This window comes from Bos mutus, chromosome 2 (assembly GCF_027580195.1).
Source record: "Bos mutus isolate GX-2022 chromosome 2, NWIPB_WYAK_1.1, whole genome shotgun sequence".
In the NCBI taxonomy this organism is placed as follows: domain Eukaryota; kingdom Metazoa; phylum Chordata; class Mammalia; order Artiodactyla; family Bovidae; genus Bos; species Bos mutus.
Genome location: NC_091618.1, coordinates 24,829,574 through 24,847,136, shown reverse-complemented (window position 1 = coordinate 24,847,136; position 17,563 = coordinate 24,829,574). Strand labels below are relative to the sequence as shown.

At 42.8% G+C, this 17,563-nt stretch overlaps 1 protein-coding gene across 1 annotated transcript in view; it reads left to right on the top strand.

Moving 5' to 3' along the window:
- The first annotated feature begins 516 nt into the window (after positions 1-516).
- The window catches only part of ACSL3 (acyl-CoA synthetase long chain family member 3), a 75,091-nt gene continuing 58,044 nt past the window's right edge, over positions 517-17,563 (top strand). The window contains exon 1 of the mRNA XM_070385942.1: positions 517-764. The gene's annotated coding sequence lies outside the window, so the exon portion shown is untranslated. The remainder of the gene's footprint in view (positions 765-17,563) is intronic.

Below are 17,563 nucleotides of genomic sequence, written 5' to 3'. Positions count from 1 at the left end.
TGAGCCCCTCTCGCTTCAGACATTTCCCCAAATCATTTTATTTTCCAAAATCTGACAAATCTGTGCAAGAACGAAACACATAATCCAGTTAAGAAGGAAGATAATGGCGCACTTTTTTTCCAGAGCTATATTAAGATTTATAGATTACAGCAACATCTGCGTTTGTAGTTTTTGGGAGGGGCGAGGCGCTGGTCTTTCCAACCCTAGGGGAAGGGCCCTCCCGCAGACCGAGCCGGACGGCTCCTCCTCCACCCACGTCCCGGCCGCACAGTCCGGCTCCCCTCCCCCGCCGCCGCGGTCCAGCCCTTCCCCGCCGACCGGCCCCCGCCCCGCGCAGGCTGCGGCTGGGTCCCGTCCGCCGCGGCTCGGGCGAATGACCCGTAGTAACCCCGCCCCGCCCCCGGCCGCCCGCCGCGCTCCCGGCCGGAATTCGATAGGCCCAGCCCCGCACGCGCCACCGCCCGCGGGCCAATGGGCGGCGGCCTCTCTGCATATGCAACGAGCGCCGGCCGGGGGTGCGCGTCCCGGGCGGTTCGGCTCAACAGACGCTGGTCTGCCGGCGCCGGGGTGCGAGTCCGCGCTTGTTGCCGCGGCCGGGTCTGGGACGAGGCGGTGGCGGCGGACCGAATAGCAGACGGCCGTCTCCTCGCAGTGCGACCGCGGCGGCAGCGTCAGGGTCCCCAGGAGGCGGCCCAGGGCGCCAGTGCTCTGGGGGCGCAACCCAGGCCTGCGTGGGTCCGAGGAACCGGGGCCCCGGCGTCGCGGTGAGTGCGGCACTCGTTGTGGGCACGGCGGGGCCTCCGCGTGCGGAAGGGCTGCTCCCCACGGGCGACCCTGGCCCGGGGGAAGGATGCGGCCGGCCTGGAGGCCCCGGATCCCCGACGTCGCCGCCTAGCCCGGCGGTGCGGGGGTACCGGGCCGCCCCGCGGCGAGGGTGGGAGGTGCCGCCGTGGGATCTGGGAAGCGGGTGAGGTGGGGCCCGAGGCCGCAGAGCCCACGTGAACCCGGGGGGAACCGCAGCCCGAGCGGCCGAGTTGTCCGGAGGAGGAAGGATGCGCGGGGTTCCCTCCGGGCGCTTTGGGGGCGGGGTGGGTTGGAGGTTGGCCACTTTCACTAGCCGGGCTCTGACACGGTCCTCGGGAGGAAACACCCCTGCGGTTTCCGAAACCCAGGCTGGAGGGGCGAGCGGGGGGTGTGTTGCTGCCGGCCATGAGGAGAGATTGGGGGATATGAGGTGGGTCGACCTTGGTTTTTGTTCTGGCCGCGATCGGAGGCGATGGGCCTGGGATGAATCCTATTTGTCTGGGGTTGGGAGTTGAAGGTTTACTTTTCCCTAGGTATATTTTAATTATGCACCGGTAATGGAATGGGTAATTCCGAGCAACTCGAGCGGGGTAGGAATGATCCAGCCCGTTTCACAGATGGGGAACCCGAGGCCCAGAAACATTGAGCTGGTTTGTCCAGGCTGGCTTTGGAAAAAGTGCTCTAAGCTATTGTGTGTTTTGTTGTTTAGTCGCTAAGTCGTATCCGACTCTCTGCGACCCCATGGACTGTAGCCCATCAGGCTCCTCTGTCCACGGGATTCTCCAGGCAAGAACACTGGAGTGGGGTGCCATTTCCTCCTCCAGGGGATCTTCGCGACCCAGGGATCGAACCCCCTTGTCTCCTGATTGGCGAGCGGGATTCTTTACCACTGAGTCAGCTAGGAATCGCAGAGAGAATCACAGCTTCTCTTTGCCATGATTTGGGGGCAAGTTAATGTGTCCAAACAGCAGTTCTCTCCACCTGTAAAATGGGAATAACCACCACCTTAGAGAGTTGTTAACATACTATGCAGAGACTCTTCGTAGGAAACCTGGAATGTTATAAAGGCTCAATAAGTGTCAGCTGAGAGGGAATAGGCCTTGTGAAATTGATTGTAGCGGAATAAGATGACAAGCAGCTGACACTGAGTCTTTATAACATTCCAGGTTTCCTACGAAGAGTTTCTGCATAGTATCTCTAAAACTGTTAACAACTCTCTAAGGTGGTAGTTATTCCCATTTTATAGCTGGAGAGAATTGCTGTTTGGACACATTAACTTGCCCCCAGATGACTGCAAGTAAGAGGGGAAGCTGTGATCAGACCCGCCTGTGAAAATCTAGAGCTCTCTTATCCAAGCGTTATATTATACTGCCTCTCTTTGGTGGCTGGCTGAATAGTTGTCACAGTGGAGTTTTGTTTGAGTGGCCAGGAGAGCAGTCATTTGATGATAACCTTTTCTGGTTCCCCAGGTTTGTTTCAGGAGTTGAGGGGTGCTGCTGAGTTGCTCTTAAAACTGTGTATTAGAAGGTTATTACTGGGAATAAGTGTGGCGACGCGGGAATGTACTGTATAGACTGTTCTTTTGTGTTCTGGAGTGTTCTTATGCAGTTCTTAACACTTAGGAATGAGTAAGGCTTCTTCAGTCACTGGCATTTTCCTTTTAGTCTTTCCCTAGTTCGTTCTTTTTCTGTAAAAAGAGTCGGTTCTGTAGTAAGATGGCGGTGTTGGGTGTAGGCTGGATGTATGGAGATGTACACTGGATGTACGGGGTTGGGGTGACAAGTCACCTAGTGTCCTTGGGTCTCAGTTACTGGGCTTGTGAGCTGTGTGCACTGGATGACTTAATGTTATCCTTCTTGAAGGAAGGATGGATGGGGAAAACCAATCCCTGCTTGGTTTGGGGCGTCAGAGCCCCAAAAAGTCCCAACGATTTTCTCGTTGCTTGTGTGCTCTTCTGCTGTCCTGTTTAATAATTCCTTATTTAGTTAATTGCTCACTTAGAGCCTTTAATTCCTATTCTGTGTCAGACAGCATGTAAGGTATGCATGTAAGGGAATGCAGCAGAGAACAGAATTGATGCCATTTTTGCCTTTAGGGAGGAAAGAATATGAAACAGGTCATCATATAAATAATAGATAATTACAAATTATGATATGTATAATGAAGGAAAAGTAACATGTGAATGAGTAGTATATAGACTGTTGTGATTTAGATGGAAATCTAGTCTAGGGAGGGTTTTTTTTTTTTAAATGGTGGGTGACAAGTGCTTGGGTGACTAGACTGGGTACTATTAAAAAAAAAAAACTTTTAAATTTGGGCATGATTATAGATTTATAGAAAAGTTGCAGGAATATTCCTATATACCATAGCCCAGCTCCCCTGCTCTAATATTAGCATGTTGCATAACCTTGGTTCATGTGTCAAAACAAAAGGTTAATATTGATACTATACTCTTAACTAAATTATAAACTATGTTCAGATATCACCAATTTTTCCATGAATGCCCTTTTTTGTGTTCCAGGATTGAGTCCATGATACCAGCTGGCATTTTGCGTTCATGTTATTTTAGTCTCCTCTAGTATTAAATACTAATTTAAAAATTTCCCTTTTATGAGTTACTTTTTTTTTATGATTTACTTTTAATAATTTGTAATAGTAAGTGGTATAGAACACTAAGAAAGTAAATATATGGATATGTAAAATAAACTACTATATATCAACCCTTTTAGTGGTTCCAATTTTGTTTAAATTAGGATTGCCCAGTATCAGTATGTAGAAAATTTCTTTCTAAGCCGATCATCAGTTGACAGGCACTTGGGTTGCTTCCATGTCTTGGCTATTGTAAATAGTGCCGCTAATATATATGTATTCAAATGTTCATTTTGAATTACAGTTTTCATCTTTTCTGGAGTGGAATTGCTGGGTCTCGTGGTAGTTCTATTTTTAGTCTTTTAAAGTACCTCCTTACTGTTTCTCTAGTGGCTGCACCAAATTACATTCCCACCAACAGAATAGTAGGGTTTTTTTTTCTCCTTTAGTATTTATTATTTGTAGACTTTTTGATGGTAGCCATGCTGACAGGTGTGAGCCTCATCACTACCTCATTGTGGTTTTGACTTTTCGTTTCTCTGGTAATGATGTCAAACATGTTTTCACGTGTGTGTTGGCCATCTGTATGTCTTTTTTTCCTGAGAAATGTCCATTTAGGTCTTCTGCCCATTTTAATTTTTTTTGATAGAGTTATGTGAGCTGTTTGTATATTTTGAATATTAACCCTTTGTTGCATCATTTGTAAATACTTCTCTCATAGGTTGTCTTTTCATTTTGCTTACTGTTCCTTTTGCTGTGCAAAGGCTTTTAAGTCTCATTTGTCAATTAAAAGATGCCTGCTCCTTGGAAGAAAAGCTGTGACAAACCTAGACAGCATATTAAAAAGCAGAGACATTACTTTGCCGACAAAGTAATGTCTGTCTAGTCAGAGCTGTGGTTTTTCCAGTAGTCATGTATGGGTGTGAGAGTTGGACTATAGAGAAAGCCGAGGGGAGGGAGGTGGGAGGGGAGTTCAGGATGGGGCACATGTGTACACCTGTGGTGGATTCATGTTGATATATGGCAAAACCAATACAATATTGTAAAGTAGCCTTCAATTAAATAAGTTCATATTAAAAAAATAAAAATAGTAAAATATTTAAAAAAAAAAAAAAAAAGGCTGAGCGCCGAAGAATTGATGCTTTTTAACTGTGGTGTTGGAGAAGGTTCTTGAGAGTCCCTTGGACTGGCAGGGAGATTAAACCAGTCAATTCTAAAGGAAATCAACCATGATTATTCATTGGAAGGACTGATGCTGAGGCTGAAGCTCCAATACTTTGGCCAACTGGTGGGAAGAACTGACTCATTAGAAAAGACTCTGATGCTGGGAAAGATTGAAGGAGGAAGGAGAAGGGGATGACAGAGAATGAGATGCCTGGATGGCATCACTGACTCAACTGATATGAGTTTGAGCAAACTGTGGGAGATGGTAAAGGACAGGGAAGCCTGGAGTGCTGCAGTCCATGGGATCACAGAGTCAGACATGACTGAGAGACTGAACTGAACTGTATTTTTATTTCCTTTGCCTTGGGAGACTGATCTAAGAAAATACTGCTATGATTTATGCAAAGAGTGTTTTGCCCGTGTTCTTTTCTAGGAGTTTTATGGTGTCATGTCTTATATTGTGTTGCTCAGTCATGTCCATTTCTTTGCCACCCCATGGACTGTAGCTCGCCAGGCTCCTCTGTCCATGGGGTTTTCCAGGCAAGAATACTGGAGTGGGTTGCCATTTTCTCCTCCAGGGAATCTTCCCAGCCCAGGGATCGAACCCACATTGCTTACCTCACCTTTGTTGGCAGATGGATTCTTTACCACTAGCGCCTCCTGGGAAGCCCTGTCTTACGTTAGATCTTTAAACAATTTGGAGTTTATTTTTGTATATGTTTGGAGGAATGTTCCAACTTGTTTTACCTGTAGCTGTCCAGCGTTCCCAGCACCACTCACTGTAGAGCCTGTCTTTTTTTCTGGGGAGATTTTTGAATTGATTTGGTGAGATACTACTAGATACTACTAGATGACAATCTTGCATTCTGGTGCTGTAGTTAAATGTACATATAACCAAGAGTTAGGGAACTTTTTTGAGCAACAGTACTTTTTAAACCTCAGTGTCTGTTCCTCCTCAGAATGTCACTCCAGCTCACATTGCAAGATGTGAAAATGAGAGAGGGACTTTTTTTCAAGAAGTCATTCTGCCTGCCTTTTGAGTACTTACAGCTTAAATATTCCTGTAATATTTAAACTTTCCCTGTTCAAATGAGCAGTTGGGAAGCAAGAAACTTTATATGAGTTTTGGACATCAGGCTGGGATTTGGATGTTTTCAGGAAAGCTAGGCCAAAAAAAGGTGACAGTTTTTTCAAACTTTAGGTAAGTAGCAGTATATTTATCAAAAGTACCTGATGTAGTTTATCCTTTACAGAGTGACTTAAAATTCTAATCTCTTAGGAGTCAAATGATGACATGGTTTGGGAAATACAAGCCGTTAAATGTGTGGCTCTTTGAGTTGAATGTGTATTAAAGCAGTACAAGTGACTCATTGCAGTGCCTTTACTGAATTCCATTTGCAGAGTACTGAGCTAGATGCATAATGTGCAATAAATAAAAAGATGAACTTGTGAAATCCTTGCTTTCAAGGAGATTTCAACTTAATGAATACTAATACTCAGATTTAATTTTTTTCCCCTTTTTAAGCTAACATGAAAGTGCTTTCATGTTAGCTTATTTGATTTTTACAGCCTTATATCATTAGCAGAAATACTGAGAAAAGGGAGATTTAGAGGCAAAATTGCCAGATGTGGTAATTAATAGTAGTCAATGGATTGGCAGAAGGGGAAGCTGAATGATGACTAGTTTACCATTTTGGTGCCATCAGTGGAGAGATGACGGGTGAGATTGCCTGTGGAGAAACTAGAAAGAGAAGTGGAAGAGGCTGAGTTTGTCCAGGAGATGGACACAGTGGCTAGTCATGTGAGAGGGACAGCCTGAAGCAGGTGTCCCTGCTGCCGTGGAGAAGCACTCACCACTGTGGAATGCTCCTGTGTGAAAACTGGAGCACCATCTGTTGGATTTAGCAACTGAGAAGTCATGCTGACCTTGGGAGGAGATACTGATACGATGGTCAGGATGGGGTGGGGAGCAGAAGTAAGGGGAAGATGGGGAAAATGGGAATTGCAAGAGTAGGAAACTGCTCCGGAGAGTGTTGATTGGTAGCACGATATATACCTGTGGCTGATTCATGTTTATATTTGGCAGAAAACAAGAAAATTCTGTAAAGCAATTATCCTTCAATTAAAAAAACAGGTAAGCTTAAAAAAGAACATGCTGATGGGAAAGTGTCTGACTGGGGGGATGTTGAGTATAGATAAGGAAGCTGTTACTTGTTCATGCAAAATGGAGCCTTGAGCAATTTCCAGAAAATTGCCAAGAACTGTTAAATTCCTAAAAATCAGCCACATTTCACTGACTAATGACAGTCTTTTTAGAAAACCTCACTACACAGCATTGTGTAAAGCTGATTTAACATGTGACTTAGTCTTGATTTTATTCACCTTAATATAGTATCTACTTTCATCTGACTTTTGATCATAGTTTTTCTTTTATAAAGAAGGAGACATTATAAACATTAAATCCTGTGATTTCTTCAGTGTGCTATTTTTAGTTTCATAATAAACGTTTTCAGACTGCTTCTGTTTTCCTGACATTTTAAGTGCCTAAATTCTTTTTGTTTAAAACTGTAACTTCTATTTTTACTGAAATATGTTTACTTTTGTTTCACGTTTCCCATTTTGAGGAATAAAGAATTGTCAGATGATTCAGCGGGTTTAACTGATCTGCTAATTTTTATTTGGAGATGAAGATACCAAAATAACCAATGTTTTGGATAAACTGGCTAACTATAGTTATCTACTTGTTTGTGAAGGTATTATGAGGATATGTAGGGGGCATTGATTTATTTATATATATTTCTTTTTTAAAATTTGTTTTTAATTGGAGGATGATTGCTTTACAATATTGTGTTGGTTTCTGCCATACAACAGCTTGAATCAGCCATAAGTGTATATGTATGCCCTCCCTCTCGAACCTCCCTCCCACCCCCACATGCCACCCCTCCAGGTTGTCACTGAGCACCTTGTAACCCTGTTGAGCTCCCTGTGTCATACAGCAGCTTCCCGCTAGTCGTCTGCTTTGCATATGGCAGTGTATGTGTTTCAGTGCTACGCTTTCAGTTCGTCCCACTATCTTCTTCCTCGGCTGTGTCCACCAGTCTGCATCTCTTGTTCCTGTTCTGCAAATAGGTTCATCAGTACTGTTTTTCTAGATTCCATATATATGCATTAGTATACTACAATTGTTTTTCTCTTTCTGACTTACTTCACTCTGTATAACAGACTCCAGGTTCATCCACCTTAGTTCAACTGACTGAATTTGTTCCTTTTTATGACTGAGTAACTTTCCATTGTATATATGTACCACAGCGTCTTTATCCCATTCATCTGTCAGTAGACATCTAGGTTACTTCCATGTCCTGGCTATTGTAAATAGTGCTGCAATGAACATTGGGAATACATGTGTCTTTTTGAATTGTGGTTTTTCTCAGGGTATATGCCCAGTAGTGGGATTGCTGGGTCATATTGTAGTTTTAGTCCTAGTTTTTTTTTTTTTTTTTTAAGGAATCTACTCAAATTAGTGCATATCTTGCAAGACACTGGGAATTTGAAAATGACTAAGGATCGTCCCTGCTCTAAAAGAGCTCAGGATTCATGAAAGGAAATGTATGAACATTATATGTATAAGGGAAGAAGGTATACGAGCTGTTACTGTGCAGTATAGCTCATACAGACGGAACAGGGCAGGAAAAAGGGGAGACTTGACAGGGGAGGTCTTGTTTTTTTTCTTTCCTTCAGAAGTAGTTTTTTGGCAGGAAGTAGCAAGGTATTGTGAATCCAGCACGTGAGCAAACCCGTCAAGCATACATTACTTAAAGGGGACTAGGAAATACTAATTCCTTAAGAATGAGAGTGTTCAAGCTATCTGAAGATACATAAAAGATATGGTTAATGTTAAGTGAGCAATACAGAGGTTATAGTGATAGTGAAGTCGCTCAGTCATGTCTGACTCTTCACGACCCCATGGACAGTAGCCAACCAGGCTCCTCCGTTCATGGGATTTTCCAGGCAAGAATACTGGAGTGGGTTGCCATTTCCTTCTCCAGGAAAGAGGTCCTATTGACCAGGGTCGCCAGGAAAAGATCAGCTGAGCAAATGAAACATAGATTGGATTAGAAAAAAACAGTTGGGTTTAAGGTAGAGGTACTCTAATGGGGATGTCCAGGGCAATTGGGGAGGAGCAGGATTGACAAATCAATTGAGGCATCCTCTGTTATGGGGGACTAGAGAAACTGTGAGCATAAGTCACAGAGAAACATAAGTCATAGAGAAACAAAAACACCAGAGCCTTGGAGGATGAAGACTATTAAGACCTTGCCTAAGACTCATTTATTGATTCCTTCAGCTCACCAAGTACAGTTGGCCCTTGAACAACATGGGTTTGAACTGTGCGGGTCCACTTACTTGTGGATTCCCCACCTCCCCACAATGCAATGTATACTGCAGCACTACACAATCCAAGGTTGGTTGAATCCCTGGATGTGGAACCATGAGTATGGAGGGCTGACTATAAAATTATATAGTAATTATAAAACCTTGTGTTGTTGAAGGGTCAGCTGTAATTGTCAAAAGAATGGTAGCAAGGGATGGGAATAGGAAGGGAGACTGGGCAGCCAGTAAGTGAAGAGAACCCTGTGAACTCTGCATTTCAGGTCTGGCCGGAGTTGTTTCTAACACTGTTGTTTGTGGGTGTCGTGCTGCCCATACCAATTAGCCTTTGAGGAGCTGTTTCCTCGTCTGTAAAGCTTTCTTGCTCAGCGCTCTTGTGAGCTGCTTCTCCATCAGTGCTTTTTTGCTTTTATTCTCTTTCCATCTCTTCCTTTTACTTGGCTCAAGACTTTTTCTGTTTCTGCCTTATTTCTTTTTTCAGCTTCTTTGAAACTTTATCAGTTAACGTTTTGTGTTTCCCCCTGTGTTTACGTGTTTGCTACTTGTAATTTACTAGGGCATTTTCATGTGTTTTATTAAATACTGGGCTTCACTTGTGACTCAGCTGATAAAGACTCTGCCTGGGTTTGATCCCTGGGTTGGGAAGATCCCCTGGAGAAGGGAAAGGCTACCCACTCTAGTATTTTGGCCTGGAGAATTCCATGGACTCTATAGTCCGTGGGGTCTCAGAGTCAGACATGACTGAGTGTCTTTCACTTTCACTAATTAAATACTAATTACTCAGATATGCAGTTGACACCTCCCTTATGGCAGAAAGTGAAGAGGAACTAAAAAGCCTCTTGAGGAAAGTGAAAGAGGAGAGTGAAAAGTTGGCTTAAAGCTCAACATTCAGAAAACTAAGATCATGGCATCTGGTCCCATCACTTCATGGCAAATAGATGGGGAAACAGTGTCATGTCAGACTTTAATTTTTTGGGCTCCAAAATAACTGCAGATGGTTGCAGCCATGAAATTAAAAGACGCTTACTCCTTGGAAGGAAAGTTATGACCAACCTAGATAGCATATTGAAAAGCAGAGACATTACTTTGCCAACAAAGGTCCGTCTTGTCAAGGCTATGGTTTTTCCAGTGGTCATGTATGGATGTGAGAGTTGGACTGTGAAGAAAGCTGAGTGCCGAAGAATTGATGCTTTTGAATTGTGGTGTTGGAGAAGACTCTTGAGAGTCCCTTGGACTGCAAGGAGATCCAACCAGTCCATCCTAAAGGAGATCAGTCCTGGGTGTTCATTGGAAGGAATGATGTTGAAGCTGAAACTCCAGTACTTTGGCCACCTCATGCGAAGAGTTCACTCATTGGAAAAGACTGATGCTGGGAGGGATTGGGGGCAGGAGGAGAAGGGGACGACAGAGAATGAGATGGCTGGATGGCGTCACCGACTCGATGCACATGAGTTTAAACTCTGGGAGTTGGTGATGGACAGGGAGGCCTGGCGTGCTACGATTCATGGGGTCACAAAGAGTCAGACACGACTGAGCAACTGAACTGAACACTGCTGCATAAATCTTTTTATAAATATGTATATTTTATTGATGTATAGTTGATTTACAGTATTTCAGGGGTACAGCAATATGGTTCAGTCATACTTTTTGAATATTATTTTCTAAATTGGTTTTGTTAACATAAAACAGTTCGTTTTTTTCTGCATTGCTGTTTCTGGGTTATAAAATATTCATTATCATTTTGGCCAGAATTATGAAAAGTTGCTACTTCAATCAGTGAAATTTCTTATTTTCACTTTCATCATGGTTGTTGAAGTGATTCTCATTCTAGTCCTTGACTTTGGCTGTTTCTTTTTTTAACCATACCATTAACTGTCAGAAATCTTCTTGTTCTCTTTGAAAACTGACTTGATCCCTGAAGTTGTTGCCTCTTGTTTGGGAGAAGGTTGGGGTAATTGAGTTCCTTCTAAAATGAAGTAGGGAGTTTGTTTTAGTTCCATAGAGAACTAGAATGAACCTGAGTGGATTAATCTTAGAACTGTACTGGGCATTTTTACAGAAAGAGAATTGACCTTCACTGCAGTTACACCAGGAGTCATTTTCCTTTTGTACTGTAACTGCCACACTGCTAGTGTGTTAGAGCCCGAGAACTGGTGTTCATCGTTGACTCTGAAACTGTGCCTGCCTTCTAGGCTGCTGCCTGTGTACTCTCCAGCATAGTGCCCGGGTAGTGCTCTTCTTAGAGATGAAAAATGTTTAGTTTGTATAACACTTTTTTGAGGTGTAATAAGATGTTGTCTCCAGGAGCATCCTCAGGTGGAAGGGTTGTGAGAGGTAGTGGCTGGTTGGGAGTGAGGTGAGAGTTCAGAGAAGGAGCTCAAATATACGGAATGAGATTGACCTGGCAGAGAGGAGGGACGGTGGGCCTCCAGGTTGGGAAATACTATGGAAGTTCCTTGCAAAACTGGGGCTACAACTACCATGTAATTCAGCAGTTCATCTGGAGAAAATGTTCCATATTGATTCAGAAAGTGTACGCATCCCCTTGCTCATTGCAACACTGTTTGTCCCCACTTTTAGCACAGAACTCCTAAGTCTGTTGGAATTTCCTGATTCTCAGAATCTTATTCAAAAAAGCCCCTTTGGCTCACACCTGAGTTTAATGAAGTGACTTAGGACCCAGTCCCTAGAGTACCTCAGGACAGGGCTGGTCACCAGAAAGACCCAGGGATTAGAGGGCTTGAACTTTCAACCCTTCTCATTGAGGATTTGAACCCGTCTCCCTGGCTCCTGCAAGGAGCGAGGGGACTGAAGACTGAGCTCTGTAAAAACTCTTGAAAAGGGGATATTCAGTAAGCTTCCGGGTTGGAGAACATTTCTGTCCAGGTTCTGGGAAGGCAGCACCCCTGGAGGGAGTTTGGAAGCTGTGTGGTCACTCCCCGACCTTGGTCCTTTGCCCTGTGCATCTCTTCCGTTTGTCTGTTTCCGAGTTGTAGCCTTTATAATAAACTGGTAAACCTAAGAGTGTTCCTGAGTTCTGTGAGCCATCCTAGCAAATTATTTTTTTGTTGTTACTTTTTCAAATTTATTTTTAATCGGAGGTTAACAAGTGACTGAACCTGAGGAGGAGTTTGTGGAAATCCTGATTTATAGCTGACTGGAGACTTGTAACTACAACTGGGGAACAGTCTTGTGGGACTGACCTCTCTTATGAAATAGATTATAAAACTTAGACCAATTCTGGCTTAAAAATTATTTCTCAGACTTTTATCAAAGGAGTATATGCATACAGTGGCTAAGGCTCTGCTCCCAGTGCAGGGGGCCCAGGTTTGATTTCTGGCTGGAGTGTGAAATCCCACATGCTGCAATTAAGGGTCCACATGCTGTAACTAAGACCCATCGCAGCCAAATAAATACATAAATAAACATTAAAAATTTTTTCCACAAAACTTGGGAGGCATTGTTCATGGCCTTGCAGTGTTGCAGAGCCATCTGTTGTCAGTGGGATTCTTACACCTTTATTGGAAGGATGACTGTACACCCTTGTTTGTCTGGAACGCCTTCAAATTCATCTTATAATAGTACATGCTTTTACTCTCCGAAGTATCCTTCTTTGCTGATTAATTATAGAATTACCTGATTTGTAAGTGACTTGGTGGTGGTTTTTGGGGAGCTTTCTTACACCTGGTGGTCTGAGAATTCACAGGGCTGTGTCTGGAGTTCAGGTTCACACTCCCCCCCAGCCCCACATTCATCGGCTCAGTACTTAGCAGGCCCTTTCAGTTTGAAGACTAGGGTTCATCAACTCTGGGATAGGTTATTGCAGAATGCTTCAGTAATTTCTGCCTCTTCATCCTCTTTGTTCTTTCTTCATAGAACTTTTAGTGGAACTTGGCCTTTGGGATTAATTTGACACCTGATTTAAAAAAACTTTTTAACCTCCTGTTGTCTACCTCATTGTTTTTGCTTTCCTTTCTGGAAAATATTCCCAGCTTCATTTTCTAATATACCTGTTGACTGATCTTTTTCTGTCTTCTGTATGCCATCGTATTCTTGTTTCATCCACAAGATGGTCTCTCTTATCCCTTTGAGAAAATTATACACATATTTAAAGTGTTTCCTGTGTTTTCCTACCTCCGTTTCATCCCTCTGCCCCTTTTTTGTCTTTATCTCTTTCATTGTGATTTTCTGCCCCTCAAGTACCTGGTGATTTAGAGCTTTATCTTCTGTTCGGATGTTTGGTTCTGATATATCTTCGTGTTCCTAGTTTTTTCCCATTAACAAATTCTTAACATTGGGGTTAGATTTAACATTGTGAGGCAGATTATGATTCTGCTGTTCTGCTGCACAAAAATCTGAATGGCTCTTCAGAGACCTGAATAATGTCTAAATCACTTAGCATCTAGCATGGCACACAGGGCAGTGGAGTGGGGTGCAGTATTTGCTTCTTAGAACTGCTGTCATGCCACAATTTGGTGGCTTAAAACAACAGGAATTTATTCTCTAATAGAGGCCAAAAGTTTGAGTCAGCGTTACTGGGCCGAAATCAAGGTGTTGTCAGGCCTGGGCGCCCCCCAGAGGCTCTGAGAGACGAACGAAGCTTTTCACTCTTCAGCGCCTGTGGCACCCCTCCAGGCTTCCAGGCCAGCGTCTTCATATCTCTGCTTTATCTTCACTTTGCTTTCACGGTGCCTGTCAAATCTACTGCCTCTGTCTCTCTCAAGGACACCTGATGCCATTTGAGGCCCAGGAGTGTCTCATCTCAAATGCCTTACTTTAATAACACCAGCAAAGACCCCTTTTCCAAGTAAGGTAATGTTCACCGCTTCCGGGGATTAGGACCCCATACCTCTGAGGTGGTTAATCAGCTTACGGCAGATACTTTTCTTAAATGGCCCTTTTGTTGAATACCTCTGCCTTTGAAGATACCATTACTGCCTGCAGTTTCTTCCAGTTCAGTCCAGTCCCTCAGTCGTGTCTGACTCTTTGTGACCCCATGGACTGCAGCACGCCAGCCTTCCCTTGCATCACCAACTCCCAGAATTTACTCAAACTCATGTCCATCAAGTTGGTGATGCCATTCAACCATCTCATCTTTTGTCATCTCCTTCTCCTCCTGCCCTCAATCTTTCCCAGCATCAGGGTCTTTTCAAATGAGTCAGCTGTTCGGATCAGGTGGCCAAAGTATTGGAGTTTCAGCTTCAACATCAGTCCTTCAATGAACACCCAGGACTGATCTCCTTTAGGATGGACTGGTTGGATCTCCTTGCAGTCCAAGGGACTCTCGAGTCTTCTCCAACACTACAGTTCAAAAGTATCAATTCTTCGGCACTCAGCTTTCTTTATAGTGCAACTCTCACATCCACACATGACTACTGGAAAAACCATAGCCTTAACTAGACGGACCTTTGTTGGCAAAGTAATGTCTCTGCTTTTTAATATGCTGTCTAGGTTAGTCATAACTTTTATTCCAAGGAGTAAGTGTCTTAATTTCATGGCTGCAGTCTACATATAAGTTAAATAAGCAGGGTGACAATGTACAGCCTTGATGTACTCCTTTTCCTATTTGGAACCAGTCTGTTTGTTCCATGTCCAGTTCTGTTGCTTCCTGACTTGCATACAGATTTCTCAAAAGGCAGGTAGGTGGTCTGGTATTCCCATCTCTTTCAGAATTTTCCACAGTTTATTGTGATCCACACAGTCGAAGGCTTTGGCATAGTCAATAAAGCAGAATTCTGGAACTCTATTGCTTTTTCGATGATCCAGCAGATGTTGGCAATTTGATCTCTGGTTCCTCTGCCTTGGGGCTTCCTGCGTAGCTCAGTCGGTAAAGCATCTGCCTGCAGTGGGGGAGACCTGTGTTCAGTTCCTGGGTTGGGAAGATCCCCTGGAGAAGGAAATGGCAACCCACTCCAGTATTCTTGCCTGGAGAATCCCAAGGACAGAGGAGCCTGGTGGGCTACAGTTTGTGGGATCCTAAGAGTTGGACACGACTTAGCGCTGTCTTTCTTTTCTTTTCCTCTGCCTTTTCTAAAACCAGCTTGAACATCTGGAAGTTCATGGTTCACGTATTGCTGAAGCCTGGCTTGGAGAATTTTGAGCATTACTTTACTGGCGTGTGAGATGAGTGAAATTGTGTGGTAGTTTGAGCATTCTTTGGCATTGCCTTTCTTTGGGATTGGAATGAAAACTGAGCTTTTCCAGTCCTGTGGCCACTACTGAGTTTTCCAAATTTCCTGTTATATTGAGTGCAGCACTTTCACAGCATCATCTTTTAGGATTTGAAATAGCTCAGCTGGAATTCCATCACCTCCACTAGCTTTGTTCATAGTGATGCTTTCTAAGGTCCACTTGACTTCACATTCCAGGATGTCTGGCTCTAGGTGAGTAATCACACCATCATGATTATCTGGGTCATGAAGATCTTTTTTGTACAAAAATGTATGGGTAAATAAATCTTTGTTGAGATTCAGCATTTATTGAGGGTCAGTTCAATTCTAGGACTTGTCATGTTAGAGTAATTAACAAAACAAGGTAAAGTTAGTATGCACCTGTGTCAAAGCTTCTCCAGGGCAAATTTCTCAGAAGGAATTTGCTAAGTCATAGGAATTTACGTTTTTAGCTTTTGCTGCCAGATTGCTCTCCATAGTGGCTACACTTCCCCCAATAATGCCAAGAGCTGCCTTGTTTCCTGTATCCTCACCAATACTTGTGGTTTTTTTTGTAAAAAAAAAAAAATCTGATAGGGGAAAATTATACTGTGTTAATTTGTATTTCCTTGATGACCAGTGATGTTGACCATGTTTTTCATAGTTAATAGACATTTGGATTTTTTCCTGTGAATATACATAGCCTGTTTTCTAGTGAGTTGCCTTTTATTTATAGAAGTCTGCAAATATGGGTATAAATTGTTCACAGTGTAATTGCTGTCCTTATTTATATACGAGGAAACTTGCACAGAAATAAGTTAAATTGATAAGATCCCTCCCATCCCTATGGACAGATGGATAGTTGAATGAATAAATGAATGAACATGTCTAGAATCATAGCTAATAAAAAACAGAGCAGGCATTTTAGACTGAGATTTATCTAATTTTAAGGCCTGTCCCTTTTAAAGTATATCTGGCTGTCTTGTAGGGAATGAGGAATTTAATAGTGAGGCAGTGGTGTGCTGAATTTTGACTCAAAATATTTAATTATTTGTTCTACTTAACTGTTAGCTGTACTTCTGGCTCTGAGTTTAGGCTGATGTTTGTTAATGTATTTTTTTTTAAATGACTAATGACAGCTAACCTATCTGCTTTAAAAATGACTAAGAAAACATTGAGATAGTATTAATAAATTACTATATACACAGTGAAATACTATTATATATCTAATTCTTCTTGACCATCGTAACAATGAATGAAAACCTCAATATACTTTATAAAAAGTTTTGGATATATCTTTTTTTAATAGACTTTATTTTGAAGAGTAATTTCAAGTTCACAACAAAATTGAGCAGAAGGTAGAGAGATTTCCCATATATCCTCTGTCCTCCCATATTGCACAGCCACCCGCATACTCATCGTCCTGCACTAGAGTGGTACATTTATTACAGCCAGTGAACCTATACTGGTGCATCACTATCAGTGTATGTTAGAGATCACTCTTGGTGTTGTGCTTTCCATGGATTTGGACAAGTATGTAAGTCATTTATCCACCATTATAGTATGGGTGAAGTCCAGGAGTTGATGATGCACAGGGAGGCCTGGAGTACTGCAGTTCATGGGGTCGCAAAGAGTCGGACACGACTGAGCGACTGAACTCAACTGGTAGTATCATACAGAGTAGTTCCACTGTCTGAAATCCTCTCTGCTCTGCCTGTTCATCCCTCCTTCATCCTTAACCTTTGGCAACCTTCTGCTGTAGTCTGTCTCAAGAGCTTTGCCTTCTCCAGAATGTCATATAGTTGGAGTCATATAGTATGTAACCTTTTAGATTGACTTCTTTCACTCAGTAATCCGCATTTGAGTTTCCTCCATCATTTCTTGGCTTAATGACTCATTTCTTTTTAGTGCTGAATAATATTCCATTGCCTGGATGTAGCAGTTGTACATTTACTTGCTGAAGGACATTTTGGTTACTTTGAAGTTTTGGTATTTACAAAGGCTGCCATAAACAGTTGTGTGCAGCTGTTTTTTGTCTAGGCATACGTTTTTCAGCTCTTAAGTAAATATCAAGATCATTTGCCAGATCGTATGATAAGAGTATGTTGAGTTTTGTAAGAAACTGCCAAACTGTCACTCAAAGTGACTCTATCATTTTGCATCCCCACCAGTGTTGAATGAGAGTTCCTGTTGATCTGCATTCTTATAGCATCCAGTGATGTTAGTATTTTGGATTTTATAATATGTTTTTTTTTGGTAAAAGTATACATGATAAATGTCATTTGCTAGTATAATAGAAGATGATTCCAGAAAAGCTCAGCAGAAATTTTTCTGTGAGGTTTGGAGGTAGAAATATCTCCAGGAAAAGGTTGATTTTTGGCTTTCGGATTAACTAGATGAGGAGTAGTAATGGTTGCCTTCATGTGTTTGTTTTAACAGGTACTGAAACAAAGGCACATATCTTGAAG